The following is a 22,041-nucleotide window of genomic DNA, read 5'->3' as shown; positions in this document are numbered from 1 at the left end:
ATATTTCAAGTAACAATACATCTAAAATATTCAGCATGTACTTGATATTAAGAAAATAGGTTTCTCTATGGCCCTTTTGTTCTGCAAGGTCTTTGAAATCCAGTATTTTACACTTAAATCACATTTTAGTTCATACTGGCCACATTTCATGTGCCTACTTGCCACGTGTAGTCAGTGGCTATTGAATTGGACAGCACAGTTCTGGAAAATATCACCTTGTTTGTTGTTCTGTCTAGCTTTTACACACATTCCTGTTTCTCTAAAGAAAAAATTTTATATGCTTTATTTTTGAAATACCATGTTTATGTAATGTTTATGTAAGGCAGGGGTGGAGTTAATAGTTTCTTAAACTATAGGCATACTTTGAGTATTTGCTGGAGGAGGACCTGGCCTTTGATTTGTCTTTTTTTTTTTTTTAAAGCAACTTCTGGAAAGTACAATAAAATGAGGTATGCTTGTACATAGTGCTTCTTGTACTACAATTCTTCTGTTAATACACATTTATTATAGAAAAATTAGGAAATGGCAGCGAGGGGAAAAACAATATTCTCTCAAGTACTGTAATTTTGGAGTTTAATCAGTAGTTTTCATAGAACACATTCTTATGCCACAAAATATCAGGAGGATTGTATAAATAGCCTGCCTAGAATTTTTATTGAAATGCTTTCATATTGTATCATTCCTTTATTTTTTTGTGGCTTGTACTTAATATTTGCATAGTGGACTCAACAGACAGTGTTAATATCAGTTTGAAAGGGTCAACTATGAGTACTTTTTAATAGAATATTATTGGGTTAGCCAAAAAAGTCCATTTAGTTTCTTCCTAAAATAAAATACACATTTTTCATTTTCACCACTAACTTTATTTTTTTAAGTTTGTTTCTTTTTTTTTTAAGATTTTATTTATTTTTAGAGAGGGAGGGGAGGGGGGAGGGAGGGAGAGAGGGAGGAAGGGAGGGAGGGAGAGAAACATCAGTGTATGGTTGCTCGGGGTCATGGCCTGCAACCCAGGCATGTACCCTGACTGGGAATCGAACCTGTGACACTTTGGTTCACAGCCCGCGCTCAATCCACTGAGCTGCACCAGCCAGGGCTCACCACTAACTTCATTGATTTGGATATTTTGAGTATGTTGGTTATCTCCTGCTATTGGCTTCTAAGAAGTAGGTAGAAGACAGGGGTGTGCTGCTAAGCATCTTCCAATGCTTAAGGCAGCCTCACAGCAAAGAATTTTTGGCCAGAATGTCTGTAGTACCAAGAAACTTTGCAAACCACTTCTGACATGTTTGATCAGTCACAGCAACTCCTCCATACACTGCACAAATCTTTTTTTGTGTTTCAGTTGAGATTTTACCTTTCTTGAAATATAGGGCGCCAAAAATGTTGCTTATCTTCTATCTTCAATATTAAAATGGCTGCACAAAATTCACCAATTTTGGTGAGTTTTTTATAAATGCATGCTGATATGACCGCTGTCACAATACAGTCTAACAAAATTGTTTTGAATGAAGTTAAAGACAACTAAGTACTACTAGAGCCATCATACAGAAAAAAACAAAAGGAACTTTTTGGCCAAACCAATAAACCTTACCTTACCTCTTAGGTGTAACTGATTGCTGAAATCTTCTTTCAGTTAGATTTGTGTTTAAATTCTGGGTCTGGTACTTGTGGCTAGGTGACCTCAGACATTTATCTTGAGTTTGTGTGTCCACTTCCCCAAGATTGTTGTGGGGTTAAATGAAATTGTGTATGTAAAAGACTTACAAAACACTTAGCTAAGTGCTTGGACTGTGACACCGTAAATTACTAGGCTTACTCTTATTTCTGCGATTAATGAAGAGCTAGTGTCAGGTCAGCAGTTCTAGGTTTCAAGCCCCTGCTTCCTTTTTCCTGTAGAGTTAGAAAGGAAAATACCGGTAGTTGGGCAAGTGAAAACTACATGAAAGGGACCACAGGGCAAGTCTAATTTAGTACCTGCTCTTACCAGCACTTGGCAGTGGAGGGATTTTTAGGATAGATGTAAGGGTTTAAAAAACAAAATACATATTTAGCTTAATTTCTTAAAATTTGGCAGCTTATTAGAATCACCTGAGATGCTGTTAAAGCTACGAGTGTCCAACTTAATACCTTGAATCAGAGCAGTGGGGGATAGAGGCTAGAAAACTGAACTTTTAAATAAACACTAGTTTAATTTAGATATTTCTAAACTACAGATCTATGGAGAATCCACACAGGAAAAGGAGGAACTCTGAATTGGACATCAAGGAAAGAAAGTTAAATGAAGCATTAAACAGCTAACTTGGTGTCTTGTGGTATGGACATCCAGAGTAGAACTAATGCCAGACAGAGAAGGTTCTAAGCATATTAGCAACTGGACAGGTCAATAAGATATGTTGGGGTAGTATCTGGAGCCATGGCTATTGATAAAAGTCTTTGGCACTCCATATTCTCCCCTCCCCCACCCGGCACCCCCAGTCCCTGTGCCATCATGCTATCCTGAGACAGTTAAGTGGTGAACTTCATTTAGCTTTTTTGTCTGTTTGAGAAATAGCTTTCACCTGAATTGTTATACTCAGACTGACATCAGGTGTTAGCAGTTTTTTTGAAATGAGCCTTAGGAGCAATTGCATTTTAAAAGAAATTTGTGATTAGGGTGGTTGCTATATTTATATAGTACTAATCTTTTGGTTTAATCTTTGATTACCTCTGAATTGTGTGACAGTACATCACAGTAGCATGTCAAATATTGGCATCTACCGGAAAGTTCTGACCTGTTTGTACTCACAGGAGTAGTCTATTAGCCAAAAAGCAATGCTAGTAAAACAGGATATTAGGTTCACTTTCTATTGGCCAAAAAGCAATGCTAGTAAAATAGGTTACTTGAGAATATTTTGGCTTGGATGAGGAGGGGATTACAATAAAGTATTTTGCATTTAACACTTGAATTGTGATGAAAAATTTTGTGGACTCTTCCAAATTTGTAAAAGTGTGTTGATGGATCATGAAGACATTCATTGTAATAAGGAAAAACTTAGGGAAGTTGGATCACAGAATGATAGGCTGTTAGAAGCAGTTTTCTTGACTTCCTGCAGCCTTTACTGTGATGATTTGGTCAAGTTTCTGTTCCTGCTATCTTTTTTTTTTTTTTTAATTTTATTTATTTATTTTTTTTAGAGAGGGAAGGGAGGGAGATAGAGAGAGGGAGAGAGAAACATCAATGTGCGGTTGCTGAGGGTTATGGCCTGCAACCCAGGCATGTACCCTGGCTGGGAATCGAACCTGTGACACTTTGGTTCCCAGCCTGCGCTCAATCCACTGAGCTACGCCAGCCAGGGCTGTTCCTGCTATCTTAATGGCTCTTTATCAGGGTTTTAAAGCCTTTGTGTTTAATACTGTATGTACAGATATATGTCTCATTTATTGAGGTGCCTTTAAATTATAAAGAATATTAAGGGTTAAGTCACAAGACACTACTTTGTAAAACTGTAAACTAACCTTAATTTTATATGTTTGTGTAATTATGTTCTCTCCTTGATGCTTTTCATTCTTCAGACTCTATCCTTTGATTTTTGTTCCCACACTTTTTTGTTTGTTTTTTGTTTTTGTTACTAGACATGTTTCATATGATGGTCCATAAGCAGTTTCCTAAAATCTGTTTCCTGCCCTTGTACTACTTGAGAAGTTATCCTTAACTGTTTTTCTTTTCTCCTGTGTTTAGGGGCAATTCTAGACCTCATGGCTTTTAACTATTGCAGTATCCTTTTAATAGCTCTATTGTCTCATTCTTTATGCATTGCTGAGTTTCAGACTACAAATTTAAACATTATTTCCTTCATTAACCCTTAAAGCCTGAATTATATAGGTCTTCATTATGTTCTAGTGGCAAAGTAATTGTTCAGATATTATATGGATTTTCCTCTACTTCTTCGTGTACTTAATCTGGGAAATTTTCCTGTTTCATGTACATAGAAGACACTGAAATGAAAACAGTATTATACTCATGCCAGAAAGTGAGCATCTCAGAATAGATTTCTGCTTGTAAATATAGCTTGAAAATTTGAATAATTTAAAATCTCTGAGTCACCATTGCCAAGAAGTCTCAACAACTCTTTCCTCAACTACTTTCTTCTCTCCCTATACTGCATTCATGTAAAACCACTTAGCCAGTCTTAGAGCATCAAGTGCTGTTGTCCCTTTGATTTTTCACAGCCAAAACTGTCCTTTCCCCACTATTGTCCTACCTTTTGGGGGGTGGGGACAAACCTCTTAATCTTTTAAGATCCCAGTTCTTTATTGTGTGAAGACTTCTTTGAACCTATTTCTGGCACACCTCTTTTACAGTGAATTGTGACTTTTTACTTAAGTGTTTTGACTGCTCTACTGTAAGCTCTTTGAAGACAGTTTTACTTTTTATTATATCAGGGCCTGTCATATAAATGCAGGTGTTCCATAATGCTAAATTAATGTCTTACATGCCATTTAATATATCTCTTACATGTGAGAAATAGGTGAGTGGTCTCCTTCAGAGAATTAATTGGCTTCAATTGAAAGTTGATTACTTACTATTCTAGCATTCCTAAATTGGTTGCACTGAGGTTGCTTTTGTACTGTTTATGAAGGGAGCAAATAACTCAGACTTTCAAGAAACTATATAAACTTTTAATTATAAACTTAAAAAAAAAGTACTCAATTGGTATGTTGATTCCAACACATTAAAAATCCCTTAGGTGGCCATGACTGTTAGACTAGTATTAGTTACTTTATTATAATCCCATAAAGTCTTATGTGTAATTTGAAAAATAAAATAACATTTTAAACTCTAGTCTTTTTTTACTAATTTTGACTGCTCCTTTTCTACATCATTTTTTCTCAAATTCTCTTAAATCCATGTCTTACTAGTTAGATTTTATAGTTTTATTTTCTAAAGAATATTAGGCAGAATAATTCGTTGGATTTTTTTGGGTTTAATTTGTTTGGAGTCTGTTTTCTAAATATAATTCTATATTTGAATAGCCTGTCTGGTTTCTCAAGCTTATTGAAATTAAGAATTTTCCTATAATTATTTTTAGTTAACAATTCATTGTATTGATTTTATTCCTTAAAAAATGACTGAAATGTTATGTTAACTGAAGATCATTTCTTACCAAGAAAAAAAAGAATGCAGTGATAATGCTGCATGTTTTATAGCTCTTGAATGTGTGCATTTTGATGGTAAAACTGTTACTTCTTTTTTTTAGGGTTTAAAATGAGAGTTTACTAGTGAAGCAGTGAGACATAGGAGTGACCACTCCACAGAGAGTATAGCCAAAACTTTTAAAAGTAAAGTCATTGAAAGAATACAGACTTCTTTCAATCCAGCAGTGGTTTACAGGGAAGTGTTTTGGAATTCAGTTCATGTGTTGTTGAAAATTGAAAAGCCACAGTAACATCATTTTTTTTTCTTTTGGAAATCCTCACCCAAGAATATGTTTATTGATTCTAGAGGAAAGGGTGGGGGGAACATCAGTGTGACAAAGAAATATCGATTCATTGCCTTATGTATGTGCAGGGCTCCTTGACCCAGGATCAGATTTGCAACCTTTTTTTGGTGTGTGGGATGATGCTCCAACCAACTCAACCACCCAGCTAGGGTGTAACAGAGCATTCTTAATTTCTCTTTAATCCCATTTTGTTTTTGCTCTGAAACAATGTTAAACAGTTTATTTTTTTTTTTAAGATTTTATTTATTTTTAGAGGGGAAGGAGGGAGGGGGGGGGAGAGAGAGTGTGAGAGAAGGAGAGAGGGGCAGAGAGAGGCAGAGAAAGGCAGGCATCAATGTGCGGTTGCTGGGGGCTATGGCCTGCAACCTAGGCGTGTGCCCTGACTGGGAATTGAATCTGCGATGCCTGGTTTGCAGCCCGAGCTCAATCCACTGAGCTACGCCACCCAGGGCTTTGTTAAGCAGTTTTTCTTCTACCTTACTTACCAGTATTTTCATTGAATTGTTCATTGTTTTTAATAGTCGAATCCATCTTCAGTTTAAACATTAACTTAAGATATTTGAGTAAATATAGCTCTGAATGGTTTCTCAAAGACAATAAATGTTTTGAAGAATAACATCTTTGGAGACTGCTTAAGGTGAATGCTTTGAAGCTTCTTACTGACTTTTTTATGTGAATATTCTAATTTCTTAGAAAAAATCATTGTCACCTTTCCAATTTTGTCTGTGTTTATTCTTTAGGACATGAGTGGTTTTTAAAAAGCTATCTTCTGGCTTTTAAAAAGCACCAAATTATTTCTATAGAAGTTAGAATGATAGGTTATGGGTTTTCCTTTATCTAGGTTCAGAGTTGGTAAAATAGGTAGAGAAATTCAGGTTTATTGGTTAGAATGATACTTAAATTTTAGTTTGTTAGCCCTGTGTCGTCTTTATATGTGTGTTAGCGTGCCTTGAGTCAGCCCCGACTTTTGATGACTCTGTAAATGATATCCACAATATCCTGTCCTCATCACCCCTACTTAGCACCTGTGGATTCACTCTGATGACTTCTTTTATGGAATCAATCCATCCTATTAATTTGGTCTTCCTCCTTTTCTATTTATTGCCTTTTGTTTTTTCCTAGCATTGTTGTCTTTTCCAAAGAACCCTACTTGCTGATGGCGTGCCTGAAATAGTTAGGACAACTTCAGTTTTGTCATATTTATTTACAGTCATATTTCAGACTTAAATTGCTCCAGGCCCCACTTGTTCATCTTTCTGGTGGTCCAGGGTATTCATAGAGCTCTCCTCCAGCACCATATTTGAAATCTATTTTTTTCCTATCAGCCTTCTTCACTTGGGCATCTGTACATAGTAATTGGAAATATGAGGGTGTGGAAGACCTTATCCTTGGTCTGTAATTACACGTCTTTGCTCTTAATGATCTTTCCTAATTTCTTCCTTTGCTGCCCTTTTGAGTCTCAGCCTTCTCTTCATTTTTTGGCTGCAGTGTCCATTGGAATTGATGAGTGAACCAAGGTAAGCAAAATCTTTTTGTAATAATTTTGATATCTTCATTGTCTGTGTTAAAAGTTGTGTATGCTTTTTGTAGGTCTTCATTGTCTTTATTAAAGTTTTGTATGCCTTCTGTAGTCATGATTTTTGTCATCTTGATGTTCAAATGCAGTCCTGTGGTGCTTCCTTTTTTCAGTTTCATTAGAAGTCATTTCAAGTCATTGTTACTTTCCACCAGTAAGATGGTGTATCACCACATATCTTAAATTATTGCTAGTCCACCAGTTTTTACTTCTCTTTCCTCTGCACTTTACCTATAATAGGTTCTGTGTACAGATTAAACAAGTGGGAAGATAAAATAGACCCTTGTCTGACACCTTTGCTTGTAGGAAACCATTTTGTCTCCATAGTCTGTGACAGTGACTATGTCACTGTTCACAATACAGGTTACACATCAAGTGCACCCATTTCTTTCAGAGCGGCTCAGAACTTTTCATGATTTATGCAGAGGCTTACTGCAGTCTGTAAAATGGACTAACCTCGTGAAATTCTTTGGAGTCCTCCAGTATCTCTAATCCTTTCCATGTTATTTAGATAGGTACTAGTGGAGAAAGAGAAGTGTATAGAAGGCTTCTCTGATTTGTTTTATGCAGTGTTTCTTTGGAAATCCCTTACTGTTTTTTTTCTGGGTTTTTAATAAACATGTCAGAACTACTACCACCTAAAATTTAAAACCTAAAAAAAGATTGAGTCATAGAGCCAGAACTCTTTGTATATTGACTGCATTCTGATTATAAGAAAGTTTCTATTTGGATTTGGATATATGTATCTTTCAATGTGGTATCCTGCTAGAGATAGATTGTTGTTAACTTGCTAATAGGAATTAAGATGAAAAATGTAAAGTGGGAAGAGCACCAGTCTTGGCATCTCAATGATGTAGTTTTTGTTTTGCTGGTTATTAGCTTTTTGACTGTTGGCAAATCTTATAACTTCTTGGCTGCTGCTTTTATTTGTTTTCTTTCCCATTTTTTCAACAAGGTTGAATTGATAATTTCCCAGTTTCAAATAAATGACTTGAGAGATGTGCAGGAAAACCTGATATTTGTGCTTTAATTTACGCTTTCATATATTTGCTGTGTGTCCTGCCATTTCATGGTAACTAAATTCTTCCTGCCAAAAGTATAATAGAGTATGCTTGGCTTCTTGTGTTTATGTGGGAACTTCTGGAATATTTCCCACCAGTGTTCATTTAGCATTTTTTTATCTGTATAGAGGAGAGGGGAGCAGCATAATCGTTTTCTCTATTAATTTAAATTGAGAAACAAGGATGAAAGTTTTCAAGACTATTATAAGCAGGAATCCTAAAGTTTTTACTGTATATACTGTAAAAATCAGTTTTGTTTATATAGAAAAGAGGTTTAGTTTGTAACATTGTCAGTAAATACATCTTGTAATTTTTTTGCCCACCAAATACAGTATTTTATTTTTCAAGTTGGGAAATACTCATTTTTATTCAAAATACTGAATATTAAATATTTTAAACTCAAATCTGCGGAAATACCAGTTTTGGTTGGCTTACTTTAAAAATATGAAAGATACTAATTTTATATTTCAGAAACTTTTGTGTATTTATATTTTAAATGTACAGCCTTTTCTGTTTTTTTACTCATCGTTGAAATACATAAGGTATTATAATACAAATGTATAATGCATCTATATAATGCCATTTAAGACTGTCATTTAAACTTGTTTTAAGTATAGCTGGTTATAGTATATGAGTATAGTTGTAAATGTTTTTATTTTGAATAATATTTTAGTCATTTTTGTTTATAACTGAAACTTGGGGAAATAAAAATTAATATCCTTGCCCCTTGAGCTTCTCATAGACACCAGAAAAGGTTTCAACTTTGTGTTCCACATTGTTCTGGCCTTTCTCCAAATGAACCTTTATGAGCTGGCTACTGTCAAATTTTATGTGAATTTTTCTTGCCCATGATTTCACTTGGGAAAACCCAAGGCCTTCCAGTTGCATTGTGCATGGCTATCAAGTTCAGTTCAACTCCTGGGACACTTTTTTTTTGAACAATGTTTTCAGGTTGCCTTGGGCAGAATTCTCTGAGTGATAAAGACACTGTGCTTCCCACTGAACTTTTTCTCCCAACTCCTGTTGCAGCTGGACTTCGATTTTCTGGAAAGATTTCAGTTGAAGAAGAACTTTCTAACTGCCACCAACTTGGTTTTTTTTTTTGGTTGCTGTGATACTCGGCTCCCATAGCTGGGTCTCAGGTCCGAGTTGGTATCCAGCTCCAGCAGAGCCTGGGAGATGTTGGACTCAAACTTCTCTGGCTTCTTGCTATTGGGCTTCACGATCTTGGCACTGAAACTGAACATAGCCTTCCTTGGTGAGCTCCCACCTGGGAAAATACAGTGTAAATATTAATACCTAATTTGGCAATTTATTTTTGGTTAAAAATGGAATTTTCAAAATGCAGATAAACTAGCATGAAGCAAATATTTGTCACATGTAGGTTTTTATAGCTATGGAATGAGCACTGAGGTTTGGGTGAAACATGTTTGTTGTCCCTTAGATTTTGCCTCTGAAATAGCTAGTTCTTCAATCTATTCATTTTTTTTGTAGCTCAGATCATTATCCTCTTTGCCTGAATTAAAGGAGTTGCCTACCATAGCACCCCTTTCTTCCCTCCAGTTTTATTCCTTGAATCAGAATTACCTTTTAAGAAAAGCATGTTTGCTAATTTTTGGTATAAAAATATTTGTTTTCCAACTGCCCTTAAGATAAAGTCCAAATGTTTCAGTGAACAGCTTACTGCATCTCTTTGTGTTTTTCTAGCCCTTCTGTATGCTTCAGTTCTTTGAAGATAGTAAGCGTTTTGTCACATGTGAGAACTTCCACACTTGCTATTTCCTTTTAGAATACTATTTCTGCTTCAGCCGATTTTGCCTAGTTAATTCCTTTCTATTTTTCAGGCTCCTATTTAGAAATTACTTGTAACCTTTTATGGTGATTATCTTGTAGGATCTGAAAACTAAGCTCATTTCCCCCTCTCAAACCTTTTCCCCCAGTTTCCTTCATTTTGTCAAATAGAAGCTACAGCCTCCTAGTTGCTTAGGTCAGTAACCTCAAGTCTTCCTAACTGGTCTTTCTGCTTTGCTACTTTCTAACTCTTCAGTTTATTCTCAGTGCAGCAACCATATCAAGTGACTCCTGTGCTCAAAATTCTCTGAATAGTTCTTATGAAGGCCCACAGGCCCTGTACAGTTTATTACTCCTTCCATTATTATCTCTCTGAATTTATGCCTCTAGATTCTACTCTTGTGCTTGAGCCACACATCCCTCTTTGTAGAGCATTTCAGGCACATTTTTGCCTCACAGTCTGTCTTTGCTCTTCTCACTGGATATCTCAGATATCTTCTTTCATTTAGGTAGTTTGCGAATGACATAAAATGAGTGATTAAGAATAATTACTAGAGAGTAATAACATTGAATGAATTGAAATGGTATAAGCAAAGGGATTACAGTGGCATCTGTGGCAATATGATTCTTACTTAGGGCTGCAACAGATTGTTTAAAAGCTTGGTTTCCCGTAGTCTTTTCTTCTGCCAAAGGACTAAGTATCTGATTTTCAAGACTAAATCCAGTACAGTTATTTAGGATCTATAGAGGGCTGTTTTGTTTTGTTTTGTTTTTTAAACAGAAAGTGAAAATATACTGCCAGTAATATTTTTTATTATTAATTTTATTATTATAGTTTACATTGATTATTCTGTATTAGTTTCACATGTACAGCAAAGTGATTAGAAAATCATGTACTTTATACAGTGGCCCCCTGCTGCTTCAAGTACCCACCTGAATCCATACATATTTTATCAAGATATTATTGACTATATTCCCTATGCTGTAATCTACATCTCTGTGTGTTTTGTAAATGCCAGTTTTTACTGCTTAATTTATTCACCTTGTTTCTATGTCTTGTTACTGCCAGTAATTTTAAGTGTTACAAATTTTTCAGTATTCTTCAGAATACATTTCAGTATATTTCAGAGAACTCTGTTATGTTTTAGAGAAACATTCCAGCTTTTTCCCCATGTTCGTAAATATGTACCATTATTTCTCAAACTGTGCTTCATGGACCACTTGTTCCAGAATCATTGGGGTGTTTAAAAGTACCACTCAGTCCCACTTAAGGGCAACTGAATCAGAACCTTTGATGCTAAGATAGCCTGGACCTTTTAAATCTGCAGAGTGTCCTTTATTTTTTTCTGGAAGCAAATGTAACATGTTTTGGGTTTAAATAGGATCCATTTGGAGTTGTCGGTACTTAAGCACCTTCTCATTCTTAGTGACATTTTATCACTTAGAGATTGTATACGTACTAGAGAATGTTGGGAATATACTTTGGTTCAAACCATAGAAACATACAATATTGTAAAGATTTTTATAAACCCCTGCGTTCTAAGGAAATGTCTCTTTTATCTTAGTTCTTTGGTTGCATAAAAAATATAGGTATTTGTTAACAATAATTGTGCTGTTTTACATTAGCAGTGAATTTTTAGCCTGGATGTGAATGGATTATTTTGGGTTGAGGAAGGCTGTTTTTCCTTCCTGCTAGTTAGAACTTTGCCACTTTAATCCATTTAATGTGTGACAGTTTTAAGATGAGATTGTCTTAAATATTTGGGACTACTACTATATTTTACTGTGTGTAGTATGCACCCACATTTTTGGCACAAATTTTCAGGAAAAACTTTTAATTTTTTTAGTTCAAATTTGTATTTATATTTAGAAACAAAACTGATTATCATATTCCAGGGTATTATTTTGCATATGGATATTGTTACTGCTTTCTAGAGTTACATTTTTAATGCATAAGCATAAATAAAAGAATTAAAACATTTATATAGATACAGAATTAGTACTACTTATGTAAAATGCACATCCTTATTTTTCCCCAAAAGTTTGGGCAAAAAACTGCGCATTATACATTGCAACAAATGGTAGTTGTTGCATACTTTGGTTATACTTCTGAAAAGGTTGTGTAAGTCAAGATTATTTATGTGGACCAATGCTTTTCTAATAAAAATGGGTGTTACACCCTAAGGTTTTAGAAGTTAACTAGAGTACCTGTATAATTGACTAATAAGCCATCAGACATAATTTTAATGCAGTTTTTAAAATTTTACTAAATTTATTGGGGTGACATTGGTTAGTAAGTATATGTCGTGTTTTGCTGTATGTACTGTGCTCTCATGTATAGTGCGCACCCACATTTTTGGCCTCAACTTTCAGGAAAATAGCTTTCATTTTAATTGCTTAATTCAATTTTTTATTTATAGAAAACCAATTACTGTATTGCAGGGTATTATTTTGCATATGGACTTCATTATTGCTTTCTAGAGCTACACTTCTAATGCATAAGCATAAATAAAAGATTAAAACACATTTATATAGATATGGAATTAATACTACCCATGCATAATATGCATCTTTTTCCTTCAAAAATTTGGGCAAAAAAAGTGCACATTTTAGACAGCAAAATACAGTAGGTTTCAAGTATATATTTCTATGATACATGATATGTATGTGGTATGCCCACCACCTAAAGTCAAATCATCTTTCATCACTATATATTTGACCCCCTTTTCTTTTTACTACCCCCCACCACCACCCTTCCTTCTGGTAACTACCATACTGTTGTCTGTGTCTATGATTTTCTGTTTTATATCCAACACATGAATAACATCATATGGTTTTGTTGTTGTTGTTGTTTTGTTGTTGTTGTTGTTGTTTTTGACTGACGTAATTTGTTTAGCGTAGTATTCTCAAGATCCCTTCATGTGGTTGAAATGGCAGTACTTTATCTTATGGCTGAGTAGTATTCCATTGACTGTATGGACCACACACCTCCTTTATCCAATCATCTGTTGAAGGACACTTTGGTTGTTTCCATATCTTGGCCACCATGAATAATGCTGCCCATTTTTTTAATTGGGTTGTTTGGTGTTGAGTTTTATATATATTTTGGATATTAATCCCTTGTTGGAACTGTTTGCAAATATCTTTTGTTTGGTTGGTTGCCTTTTTTGTGTGTGTGCTTTATTTTGCTGTGCAGAAGCTTTTTAGTTAGATATAGTCCCGTTTATCCATTTACTTATTTTTGCCTTTACTTCCCTTGCCTTTGGGGTCAAATTCATAAAATGTTCTCCATGAGCAAGGTCCATAAGTTTAGTGCCTGTGTTTTCTTCTATGCAATTTATTGTTTCAGATCTTATATTTAGGTCTTTGATCGATTTTTAATTTTTTTTTTTTTACATGGGGGCAAACTAATCTAGTTAAATTCTCTGTGTGTGGCTTTCCAATTATCCCAGCACCCTTTATTGAAAAGGATTTCTTTTCTCCATTGTATGGTTTTGGCCTCTTAGTAAAAAATTATGTCTTCATATACACATGGTTTTATTTCTGGGTTCTTGGGTTTGTCCCATTGGTTTTCAGTGTCTTTTTTTTTTTTTCAATACCATGCTGTTTTGATTATTGTTTTGTAGTATAATTTGAAGTCAGGTAATATAAGGCTTCTGGCTTTGTCCTTTTTTTCTAAGGGTTACTGTGGTTGTGTGGGATCTTTTGTGGTTCCATACAAATCTGATGATTTTTTTCTTCTATTTCTTTGAAAAAATGTCAGTGGAATTTTAATGGGGATTGCACTAAATGTATATATTGCTTTGAGTAATAGGGGCATTTTAACTGTGTTTATTTTTCCAGTCTGAACACAGAATATTTTTCCATTTCATTATGGCTTTTTCAGTGTCTTTTAATAAGGCTTTTCAGTTTTCAGTATAGAGATCCTTCACATCCTTTGTTTAGTTTATTCCTGGGTATTCATTTTGTTGAATTACAAAAGAAATTTGTTTCCATTCTTTTTCTGAAATTTTATTGTTAGTATATAGGGATGCAGTGGAGTTTCCATACATTAATTTTTATTCTGCAACTTTATGTATTTATTATTTCTAATAGGTTTTTGGTAGAGTCTTGAGGGTTTCCTACATACAGAATCATGTCATCTGCAAAAAAGTGAGTTTCACTTCTTCCTTCCCTATTTGGATGCCTTTTCTTTCTCTTGCCCGATCGCTCTGGCTGGGACTTGTGAGTACTATGTTGATTAAGGGTTGTAAAAGTGGATATTCCTGTCCTGTTCTGATTTTAGAGAAAAAGTTTTCAGTTTTTCATCGAGTATGATAATAGCATAAGAGTTTCTCACATATGGCCTGTATTATGTTGAGGTACTTTCTATACCTATTTTATTCACTGTGTTTTAACCATAGATGGATATTATGTCTTAATCAAATGCTATTTTTCTGCATCTACTGATAAGATCATTATGCAAATACTATTTGTTTTGTTAATGTGGTATATTGACGAGTTTGCATATTTTGAACCATCCTTGTGCCCTTGGAATGGACCCCACTTGAATATGATGCATTATTTTTTTAATGTATCATATTTGTTTTCCTAGTATTTAGCTTAGGAATTTCGCATCTGTATTGTCTGTGATACTGGTCTGTACTTTTCTTTTTTTTGTATTTTTGCTAGGGTAGTACTTCATTTTTTTGGAAGAGTTTAAGAAAGGTATCAGATCTTTTGAGTGTTTGATAGAATTCACTAGTGAAGCCATCATCTAGTTCTGGGTCTTACTTTTTGGGAAGTTTTTGATGGTTGTTTCAATTTTCTCACTGTTGATTGGTCTATTTATATTTTCTCATTTTTCATGATTCAGCATTGAAAGGTTATATATTTCTAGGAACTTACCCATTTATTCCCAGTTATTGAATTTGGTGGCATATAGTATTTCATTAAGTACTCTATTATGGTCCTTTGTATTTCTGTGATGTCTTTGGTAACTTCTCCTTTTATTTATAATATTTCTTTATTTTTTTAAAGATTTTATTTATTTTTAGAGAGAGGGGAAGGGAGGGAGGAAGAGGGAGAGAAACATCAGTGTGTGGTTGCCTTGTGCATGCCCCCTACTGGGGACCTGGCCTGCAGCACAGGCATGTGCCCTGGCCTGGAATCAAACTGGTGACTTTTCAGTTTGTGGGACAACGCCCAACCAACTGAGCCACACCAGTCAGGGCCTGAAATGTATTTTGTCAGATATAAGTATGGCTATACCTGCTTTTCTGTGGATACTATTTGCTTGGAAAATCATTTTTCACTCTTTCACTTTGAGTCTGTCTTTGTCTTTGCAACTTAGATTTGTATCCTGAAGATAATGTATGGTTGGGTTTTCTTTTTTGGTCCGGTCTGCTACTCTGTGCCTTTTTATTGCTGAATTCAGTTCATTTACATTTAGAGTAGTTATTGGTGTATGTATGAGGGTTTTCTACAGTCACTTTTTCTTTTGTTTTGTGGTAGCTTGTGGCTCCGTTGTTTTGTTTTCTGAATGTTGTTTTTGTTTGGTGGTATTCCATACTTGCTTTCTCTGTCCCCCCCACCCCCCTTTTTTTAAGTTATATGTCTCAGTTTTGTTTTTTTGTGTGTGTGTGGTTACCATTAAATTTATGAAGAAGAAAGTTTTATGTATACAGTTGTCCTTTTTCTTTTGAATGTGTCTGATCTGTTTGCAAATTCAGACCTTTCCTTCTCTCCTCTTGCATGTTTTTATTTCAGAAATTATGAAACATGATTTCAGATCATGTTTCACAAATTATCCGGATTTATGCTGTAAGTTTGTTGGTGATCTTTCTCGTAGTTTTGTGACCTTTGTTTTTTGATTTTGAGAATAACCCCCTTGAGTATTCCCTGCAACAAAGTTTTCCTGGTAATAAATTCTCTCAGTTTCTGTATGTCTGGAAAAGTCTTCATTTCTCCTTCATATTTAAAGGGTAGCTTTTCTGGATATATTATTCCTGGCTGATAATTTCTCTCTTTCACTGGTTTGACTATTTGGTTCCACTTGTAGAGTTTCTGATAACTTTTACAGGTTACTTCTTTTCCTTGAGTGCCTTGAGAATTCTTTCATTAGTTTTTTACAGTTGCAATACACTGTGCCTTGTGGAAGGCATTTTAAATTGTGGTTATTAAGTGTTTTTGCTTCTTGGATTCAAGGATCTAGTTCTTTGCATAGGTTTGGGAAGTTCTCATCAACTATTTGTTTGACTGGCTGTCCCCTTCTCCCTCTTTTCTTCTTCTCTTCTACCTATTATTTTTAAATTGTTCTTTCTGGTGGAGTCAGATAGTACACATAGAGTTCTGTCATTTTTTTTTTATTATGCTCAAGTCTCTCTCTTCCCTCTGTATCATTTTTAAATTTCTATTTTCAATGTCACTAAATCTTCCTCTGTCTGGTTCACTGTATTTTCTGTGCTCAGTTCATTCTTGATCTCTTTATTGGGTATCTCATCTCCAGAATTTCTGTTTGGTTCTTTTTTAAAGTTTCATTTTCTTTGTTTTTTTCCAGAACGGCAATCTTGAATTCTATCATTAAAATCACATATTTCCATGTCTCTAAGTTTGTTTTTTTCTGGAGATTTTTCATTTACTTTGTGAGCTGCCTTGTTACCTTGGTTACTCACAGTAGTTGATGGATTCCCTCTCTGTCTAATCATCTGTGTGTGTGGCACTTCTCTAGTAGATTGATGAAAAAATTTTTTCTATTGTTTTCCATCAGGTGGTGCTGAATCACAATTTTTTAGCTCTCTTGCACTTCTCTAGCTTTTTAGATTATGAGGTGTTGGAAAATGGCCAATGTTCCCTGAGAAGGGGGGGGCCCTCCCTTGTGGTCCATTTGCTTGGGTCCCAGGGAACACTGTGTGTGATGGGGCTTCAATTCCATGAAACCCCAGTACTGCCCTCCACAGACAGATGCCATCTGAAGTGCGGTCTCAATGTGTAGGTGTGGGGTGAGCTGGTGGAATCTGGCCACCTCCTTTGTTGCTTAGCCCTCCCAACAATGGAGACCAGCAGACCTTTGCATGTTTCTTCCCCCTCTTCCATCCCCGCTTTTCACTCGACTAATCCTTCTCTAGGATTAGTCACAGTGGGTTCCCTTTGCCCAAAAAGTGTTTCTCTAGTACCAGTTTTTCGATTTGCAGATAATGAGCTCTGCAACTCCACATGGAGGGTGAGGGTAGGTTAGCTCTGGGAGGTTAGGGGAAGGTGGCCAGGCCCCAAGGTTTTGTTGCTCTGTCTAGAATGCTGATTGTCAGACTACTGTGGCCATATCTCTGTGCTTTGTCCCTGCCCAGGTCTTTCAGCTCAGCCACAGCTAGCACTGCCCACTCCTGTAGTAATGCTCACTAACTCTTTTTGCTTCTGCCTGCTGAAGAAAGTGTTATACACAACCTCCTCCCTCCCTTCTTGGCCCCACAGTGAGCTCTGGGCAGCACCGCTGAGTCTATGGCTCCTTTGAGCTCTTCTCCCTTCTCACCTCCCTTTTTTGTTCCCACTTGTCCACCTTTAGATGTTTCAGTGCATGGATATTTCAGACATGTTTGTATGTTGAGCAGGGAATTCTTTGTTGAATTGTAGCTATTCAAATTATTGAAACTTCAAGGTGAGAGACCAAGGGGATCCCTCACACTGTCATTCCCCTGATGGCACTCCTCTGTATTGAATGCATTTTCAATGCTAGTAAAAATTACATATTGAGGCAATATAACAGGAGTATTATAAAGCTGTATTAATGTCATAAAGTATTGTTACCTATATAAATCATAGGATATTTTGGAAGCTTGTTTCTTAGATAATTTACTTCTGTATAATTATTTTTCTTTAGTTTTATTTAAATAAACCAGCCTGTGTTGAATTCACTTTTTTCCATTTTTTCCTTGGTCCTTAATTGTACTTCATTGTGTCAAAGATTATAAGAATTGATATTAAAGCCAGTACATAAAATAATACTAAGTTTTCTTCTGAATTAATAAAGTGTATACTCAAGAAGTTCAAGGAATCTCAAGGTGGGACTGTCTTGGAATAAAAATATTTTGCAATGAGTAGAACTTAATTTTTATATGCTGTAGATTTTTTATTTGATATAACTGGCAGATACTTAAGATGTCAAAGGTAGATTAGAAGTGAAAGGTTAGAAAACATCGGAAATCCTAGAGTGAAGAAATCTGTAGTAGTGCATTGGTATAAATCAACCAAGATGACTATGTTGCTGTACCAGACAGAATGTGTAAAGTAAGAAAACGTTACGGGGTGTGTGAGAGATTGGTATAGCATACACAAATGTATTGAGCATTACTGTGTGCCAGGCTCTCAAAACAGATACTCTCTTAGGGGGAGGTAGATAATAAAAAGAAACTGATAATACATAGGTTGGAGAAGAATTCTGCTTTATGGAAAAATATAGTTAAATAAGAGCAAATAAGAATAATCCTGGCAAGCAGTGGTTTGCTGTATAGAAGTAGGTGCTGCTGTATAAAAATGAGGAAGGCAGACATGAATATGGGATGAGAGGAGTATATTCCAGGCAGCAAACAGTAAATGTCAAGGCCTTGTGATAAGAGTGTGCTTAATGTGTTTGAGCAAGATAGCACCAGTGTTTTTAGAATGGAAAAGTGATAAAAGATAATCTCAGAGAGGTAGCAAGGGTCAGATCATGAAAAACCTTGCAGGCTTTGAAAAGGATTTAGGCTTTTACTTGGAGTAAGATGAAAAGCCATTGGAGAATACTGAGTGATTTAATTTACATGAATAAGAGAAGCAGGAGATCATTTAGGACAATATCACATTAGTTGAAGTGAGAGATTAGTATGATACAATAGAAATGGTGTGATTCTGAAAGTATTTTGCAAGCATCAACTGATAAACTGGAAGTTCAGAATGTTGAAGCTGAAGTTGTTAATGTATTGAGGTGACCAAAGAACAGAAGATTTGAGGTGTGGTGAGAATCTGCAGTTTTGTGTTTTGTTTGTGTTAGATCTGTAAGAATCCTGTTTAACGCACCAAAGGGTATGGAGTAGGTAGATGGCTATGAGTCTGGAGTTTTAGGAAGAGACTGGGCTGGAATCATCAGTACATAGAATGAGTTCAAAATCATGAGACTAGATTTCATTCTGACTATAGAAAATGAGTCAGGACCCAGGATCTGCAGACTTGCTCTGCAGGGCTAGATAGTAAATATTTTCCTCTTCACTTGCCCATCTTCAATGGGCATAAAGGAATGGGTGTGGTCATATTTCACCAGCAGGAAATTTGCCCACCCCTGCTATAGGCAGAAGGGGATGGCTTTGGTTTGGTCCTGTGGTGCTGTGATGTTTAGAAATCAGGAACTTGAGAAGAGACTAGCAAAAGAGATCGAAAGGTAGCAACCAGTGGAGTAAAAGAGAGAACCTAGAGTGAGTATCTCTCCTGGAAGCCATGTGAAGAAGTGTGTATACATTGACCTTGCTGAGAGCAGTTTCAGTGGACTTGGCAGTAAAGAGCTCAATGGGGTGGATTTCTGAGAGTAGGAGGTGAAAAGATAAAGACAGTGACTGACCAACTCTTTATTAGAGGAATTTTGCTATAAAAGTGGGAAAGAGAATAAAACTATGGCTGGAGTAGAATGTGGATAAAAGAAAAGGTTTTTCTTTCTTTTTAGGCAGTGGGGGGCCACTGAAGCGTGTTGGTATGGTGATGGAACTGATTCAGTGGAGGGAAAACTAGAAGGGTAAATTCTGGAGCACCATTGAGATTTAGTGTGCAAATTAAAGGGCTGGCCTTAGATTGGAGCTAACAGTTCACTGATACTAAAAAGGCAGCTTATTACTATTGCAGTGCACACACTGATTATTATCTGCTATTTAGTTAATTATTGCTGTAGAGATCACTGTAGCATCAATTTTTACATTAAATGTGGGAGGTTTTACTTAAACTATATAGCAGGTTCTCAAGTAACGATGTTTGCTCAATGTAGTTTCATTATAAAGTTGATGAAATGCCATAGGAACTTTTGTTTGTATCAATTAGCCTGTTGTAAAAATTGGTTTCATTATTTGCTGTATTACTAGTCTCAGAACCTGCCTATGACGCTGAGTGAGGACTTCTGTAGTTGTTAAATGGGTCTCCTTAATGCTCTTAAAATACCACCTTTGTTGCCTTGTATGTTCTGCAAAAGTGCCTTCACTATTAGGAGGAAGAGAAGGGAGACCAAGTCCATTTTTAATCTGTTTTATACAGTATATCTGTTCTGGGTTAGACTTCATTTGGAGTTTCTGTTTCAAAGGTTTTGTTGGGAACCACTTTTCAAAATATTTTATATTCTATAAATATGAAATGATAGATTTTAGAGTTAAAAGAATAGTAATGTGAGGTGGTGAAATGCTGTACCTCTCCAGAATTGTGTACTCCCTACTCAGTTAAGAAAGAAAACATCAGTTAAGGATGCCCCTTATGTACTACTTTTCTCAGTCACATTATCCTGTGTACAGCCAACCCACCTCTTCACTTTTCCCAGAATTTTCCTAATAATAAGTGCACTTCTACAGATTTTTTTGACAAGAATTTAACCAAAACCAAAAAGTTCACTTTTAAATGGCATCTTTAGAAAAGGAGAGCTTACAGCTATTTATATTAAGGTGTGTGGATAGGTGTTGTTTTAATGGGATTTGACTCTAAGTAGGGGGAGGAGATTATAGAACTTCTTAAAGTTTTTTAATTAGGTGGGATGGTTGGAGAAATATACTACTTCTTCTAGACTGTTGAATTACAATCTTTTGGGGGTAGGGGGAAGGCAGAGAGCCAGGAACCGATTTGTGATATATAATATGCTGCAAACATTTGAAATGAATTCTGTTTTCTATTAGTTTTTCTAAATATTGTTTTCACCCAGTTCCTTAAACACAATGACAGTAATTGAAAATCTGACTCAAATAGTCATCTAATCATTTACAGCATACTTTATGATCTGGTACATGTTATCCTAGCACATAGTAGATGCCAATAGTATGGTGATTTAATGAGTGAATAATGTTGTGGTTAATAGTTCTGAATTTGAATATAACTTAAGAATATACATTTAGGAGATAAGAAAAGTAACAAAAATTAAAATTGACAGGTATTTTATTCTTGAAGGGTTAAAACTAAATGTTGGCTGTTCTGTAGTAGATGTCAGTCATATAAGTAGTGATACATTAACAGCATAGTGGTACAGTGAAAATACAATTAGCATTAGGTCAAGAACCCATATATGTCTTCCACTTACTGACTCATTGTAAAATGTCTTACTCCCTCAAAGATTTGCTTGAGGATCAAATGAAATAATGAAACTGAAATTTGTAACAGTCTACTATTTATAAGGTAATCAAAAAGTCTTTAGTGGTTTTTTTCTGTTTATGCTACTGTTTGAATAAAATTTTTTAATTCAGGCGCAAAGAAATATATTATTCTTTCAGTATTACTCTGTTGAAGTAATCTGACTCCTTTCCTGTACTAGAGATGTTTAGTTATACCTAATACCTGTCTTTCCTTGATTTTGGCTCACAGCTAAGCTTAGTGATTGTGTTCCAGGAGATAGAATAAGTGCGATTTTGGAGTTAAACACAAAAGGGGAAAGATTATATGTGGCACTGCCTTTTCTTTTATAAAAAGTATTTCTTGAAATTTAACTCTGTGCTATATTTTATAGCATTAATCAGTTCGGTTTGGGAATTTCACAATGAGTCATGACATGAAGCGTCTTAACTCTGGTTACGTTCAACTTTTTTCAGATTATGGCAATTTAAAGATAGCAATACAAGAGACTACTGCGTTTTTAAGGACAGTTACAGTAAAGTAGTATTTGAATAGAGATATTCTTTCTGAAATGGTATCAAATCCAAAAGTGTTTTTAAAAGAAAATGAAGGGACAAGAACAATGGGAAGGGGAAGTGTAGTGCAGAGAGTTCATTGACATGATTGGCTAGTATTGGTGTTGTCTGTAGAAAGCAAAATTATTTCTTTGGAGAAAGTTTTTATGAGAGAAAAGCCATGGAGGTTAGACTAGTGTGTGGGAGTGATTAAACATATGTTAATGGAGATAGGAAGTTCTTTGGCGATAGTGAGAAGAAATGATGAAAGCACCTTAGAC

At 35.4% G+C, this 22,041-nt stretch overlaps 1 protein-coding gene and 1 pseudogene across 3 annotated transcripts in view; one reads left to right on the top strand and one right to left on the bottom strand.

Annotated features, from left to right (window-relative positions):
• WAC (WW domain containing adaptor with coiled-coil) overlaps positions 1-22,041 on the top strand; it is a 93,146-nt gene that overhangs the window by 9,192 nt on the left and 61,913 nt on the right. The gene's annotated exons all lie outside the window — the stretch shown is intronic.
• On the bottom strand, positions 8,801-10,395 carry LOC114492613 (annotated as a pseudogene).

The sequence above is a fragment of the Phyllostomus discolor genome, chromosome 1 (genome assembly GCF_004126475.2).
Source record: "Phyllostomus discolor isolate MPI-MPIP mPhyDis1 chromosome 1, mPhyDis1.pri.v3, whole genome shotgun sequence".
Classification (NCBI taxonomy): domain Eukaryota; kingdom Metazoa; phylum Chordata; class Mammalia; order Chiroptera; family Phyllostomidae; genus Phyllostomus; species Phyllostomus discolor.
Note: the sequence above shows the minus strand (reverse complement) of the source record. Positions and strands in the feature narration are given on the sequence as shown.